Genomic DNA, 4,830 nt, shown 5'->3' with positions numbered 1-4,830 from the left:
AATACACCTCTGCAGCACCATCTCCCAATCTGACCTTTTGTGGAACACACACACACACACACACACACACCTCTCCACACACACACTCCAGCTCCTGCTGCAGAGCTGTGTCAAAAGAAGGCTGGAGAGACCAGGTGTGTGAGAGAAGAGCCGCCCTTAAGTGGTCAACCAACACATCACTTTAATGTGACACACACACACACACACACAGAACCTGCTAGGGGATAATGGAGTGTGTGTGTGTGGGTCCCCACGTGGACCGTGGTCCACACACACACACACACACACTGCTAGTCAATCATTGTCTACGACACGTTTAGCATCATTAGCGTGCGAGCACACAAACAAGTGCTGCTAAGTGTCAAGTGGGGGGTCAGTCCCCAGTCCCCAGTCCGCACTCCCCGGGTGTTTGGAACCCACCCCAGACCGGAGTCACTCATAGTCCCGACTGTCCGTCTTTGTGTTGCTTTGAGGTCAATTTAAAGGGGAAGTGCACTTTTATTGGAATTGTGTCCACCAAAAAGAACATGTTTTTCTTTTTTTTGTGTGCATTCCAAGTCGTAAAATATGGCAAGTACGAGGCGGCTAACAATGCAACTAATAGGAGGGGTGGCCATTACGTGGATGGCGAGCTAGCGGTGGATGGTGGAGGGTGTGTCAGTCCATCGCCAGCCGGGCATAAAAAAAATAGACCTAAAAATGATCGAGCATCGATCTTCACCAAGACGTGACTTGATTGACATTCACGGCACCCGAGGGTCTCGTGAGACGCCAGATCATTATTAAGAAAAAATGACCGACAGGAAGGCCAGACACACTTTTTATTTCAACAGACTCTCGTGCCGTACCTGTCGTCAAAACTCTAAGGATCGATCGCACAGTTCCTGTCAGGGGATTTCCCTGCTCTTCAGGGGGGGGGGGGGGGGGGGGGGGGGGAAGCCCTGAAGAGCAGGGAAACCTGCAAAACAGGCTTGTAGGGATGATATAGCCTCTGTGGTTTTTTCCTGACCTAACGTATATTCCGCTCTAACCCGGTATTGAGCACTGTATGTCGGATGTACCACAGTAACCTCGACTATGCATATATATATATATATATATATATATATATATATATATATATATATATATATATATATATATATATATATATATATATATATATATATATATATTTATATACATCCAACAACTAGGTGGGTGCGGTTTATGATTAGGTGCACGTTATAACCCAGGAATTATGGTAATCGGGCTTGGCTTTAGTTGTCTTAGTATTTAGTTGTCGTAGTTAGTATTTAGTTGTCATAATTAGTATTTAGTTGTCATAGTTAGTATTTAGTAGGATTTAGTTGTCTTAGTTAGTATTTAGTTGTCATAGTTAGTATTTAGGTGTCATAATTAGTATTTAGTTGTCATAGTTAGTATTTAGTAGGATTTAGTTGTCTTAGTTAGTATTTAGTTGTCATAGTTAGTATTTAGATGTCATAATTAGTATTTAGTTGTCATAGTTAGTATTTAGTTGTCATAGTTCGTATTTAGTAGGATTTACTTGTCTTAGTTAGTATTTAGTTGTCATAGTTAGTATTTAGTAGGATTTAGTTGTCATAGTTAGTATTTAGTAGGATTTAGTTGTCATAGTTAGTATTTAGTTGTCCTAGTTAGTATTTAGTTGTCATAGTTAGTATTTAATAGGATTTAGTTGTCCTAGTTAGTATTTAGTTGTCATAGTTAGTATTTAGTTGTCATAATTAGTATTTAGTAAGATTTAGTTGTCATAGTTAGTATTTAGTTGTCATAGTTAGTGTTTAGATGTCTTAATTAGTATTTAGTTGTCATAGTTAGTATTTAATAGGATTTAGTTGTCCTAGTTAGTATTTAGTTGTCATAGTTAGTATTTAGTTGTCATAATTAGTATTTAGTAGGATTTAGTTGTCATAGTTAGTATTTAGTTGTCATAATTAGTATTTAGTAGGATTTAGTTGTCTTAGTTAGTATTTAGTTGTCATAGTTAGTATTTAGTAGGATTTAGTTGTCATAGTTAGTATTTAGTTGTCATAGTTAGTATTTAGTTGTCATAGTTAGTGTTTAGTTGTCATAGTTAGTATTTAGTTGTCATAGTGTTTAGTTGTCATAGTTAGTATTTAGTTGTCATAGTTAGTGTTTAGTTGTCATAGTTAGTATTTAGTTGTCATAGTTAGTGTTTAGTTGTCATAGTTAGTATTTAGACTTAGACTTCCTTTTTATTGTCATTCAAATTTGAACTTTACAGTACAAAATTGTGTTGCATTAGTGCAGGATAAAAGAGCAATAAAGTGCAGATATAAATAAATAGATTACTGTACAGATACTGTAAATATATTGCACTTTTGCATATGCATCCACATTTATGGATGTATGTTATATTGTCTTTATATTCCAGCCACTTCATCCATAGGCTTTGTACTAGCAAGTTTTAATTGTGATGAGACCGGACTTTTCTGGAAACAGATGCTAATGCACGGCTCTTCCTTCTTTTGCCGATGCTAACGTACGTGGATTTTGCGTTTTTAAAATGTTCATTATTGTAACAATATGGTTGGTCAAGTTAAGGATTTTTGTGATTTCTGATCGTTTGTGAGGATGCCAGAGGGACTTCTTTGTGTGGGAGCGTGTTGGCAGAGAGTGTGTTGGCTTGTTAGTAAATAGATATAAAGTAGTGAACGGTACTCAGTGAAGGTTTGTACTCTTTGAACACAACACAGACGTGTGTTGAGGGTGGAACAAAATATTCATATTTACGTTGTTTCTCGTGGACACTTTGGCTTCACTATACAAACTTTTCCGTGTTGAAGAACCATCACGTTTGTAAATGGAGGCAGCACTGTCAATTACAGAAGACCCCAAATCAATGTAAAGATGAATAAAGTTGTAGCGTGTACTCATTCAGACAAGCTGAGAGCAGGTGGGAGGAAGTCCAGATCAACTGTCGGCTGCTGTTTGTCCCACCAGAGGAGCAGCAGATGGCGACAGCCTGACGTCACACACGTCATCATCATTAATCTCACTAATGCACACCGACACCCGCAGGACTAACTACGCGGCAAAACCTTTGTGGGCGCTAACTTACTGGGAAGATGAGGTAGTTACCTTTTAAACACCGGCAAATAATCCAGGAATATAAAATAATATTACATCACAAAGCTTGGGTGTGCCAGACATCTTCTTATTTTGGGCCTCGAAAAGAGAAGAAAAAAAATAGAGCGAGTAGAAATAACAAAAAAATAACGTTTTCAACCGCCAAGCAGCATTTTTGTTGGGAGTGATTTTAAAGCCAGGTCTTGCAGTGGTAGATAGGTGGCCACTATACGCAGGTTGGGAGTGATTTTAAAGCCAGGTCTTGCAGTGGTAGATAGGTGGCCACTATACGCAGGTTGGGAGTGATTTTAAAGCCAGGTCTTGCAGTGGTAGATAGGTGGCCACTATATGCAGGTTGGGCGTGATTTTAAAGCCAGGCCTTGCAGTGGTAGATAGGTGGCCACTATATGCAGGTTGGGAGTGATTTTAAAGCCAGGCCTTGCAGTGGTAGATAGGTGGCCACTATATGCAGGTTGGGAGTGATTTTAAAGCCAGGCCTTGCAGTGGTAGATAGGTGGCCACTATATGCAGGTTGGGAGTGATTTTAAAGCCAGGTCTTGCAGTGGTAGATAGGTGGCCACTATATGCAGGTTGGGAGTGATTTTAAAGCCAGGTCTTGCAGTGGTAGATAGGTGGCCACTATACGCAGGTTGGGAGTGATTTTAAAGCCAGGTCTTGCAGTGGTAGATAGGTGGCCACTATATGCAGGTTGGGAGTGATTTTAAAGCCAGGTCTTGCAGTGGTAGATAGGTGGCCACTATATGCAGGTTGGGCGTGATTTTAAAGCCAGGCCTTGCAGTGGTAGATAGGTGGCCACTATATGCAGGTTGGGCGTGATTTTAAAGCCAGGCCTTGCAGTGGTAGATAGGTGGCCACTATATGCAGGTTGGGAGTGATTTTAAAGCCAGGTCTTGCAGTGGTAGATAGGTGGCCACTATATGCAGGTTGGGAGTGATTTTAAAGCCAGGCCTTGCAGTGGTAGATAGGTGGCCACTATATGCAGGTTGGGAGTGATTTTAAAGCCAGGTCTTGCAGTGGTAGATAGGTGGCCACTATATGCAGGTTGGGAGTGATTTTAAAGCCAGGCCTTGCAGTGGTAGATAGGTGGCCACTATATGCAGGTTGGGAGTGATTTTAAAGCCAGGTCTTGCAGTGGTAGATAGGTGGCCACTATACGCAGGTTGGGAGTGATTTTAAAGCCAGGTCTTGCAGTGGTAGATAGGTGGCCACTATATGCAGGTTGGGAGTGATTTTAAAGCCAGGTCTTGCAGTGGTAGATAGGTGGCCACTATATGCAGGTTGGGAGTGATTTTAAAGCCAGGTCTTGCAGTGGTAGATAGGTGGCCACTATATGCAGGTTGGGCGTGATTTTAAAGCCAGGCCTTGCAGTGGTAGATAGGTGGCCACTATATGCAGGTTGGGCGTGATTTTAAAGCCAGGCCTTGCAGTGGTAGATAGGTGGCCACTATATGCAGGTTGGGAGTGATTTTAAAGCCAGGTCTTGCAGTGGTAGATAGGTGGCCACTATATGCAGGTTGGGAGTGATTTTAAAGCCAGGCCTTGCAGTGGTAGATAGGTGGCCACTATATGCAGGTTGGGAGTGATTTTAAAGCCAGGTCTTGCAGTGGTAGATAGGTGGCCACTATACGCAGGTTGGGAGTGATTTTAAAGCCAGGTCTTGCAGTGGTAGATAGGTGGCCACTATATGCAGGTTGG

Source organism: Entelurus aequoreus, linkage group LG22 (genome assembly GCF_033978785.1).
Source record: "Entelurus aequoreus isolate RoL-2023_Sb linkage group LG22, RoL_Eaeq_v1.1, whole genome shotgun sequence".
NCBI classification, from domain to species: domain Eukaryota; kingdom Metazoa; phylum Chordata; class Actinopteri; order Syngnathiformes; family Syngnathidae; genus Entelurus; species Entelurus aequoreus.
This window is presented reverse-complemented; position numbering follows the sequence as displayed.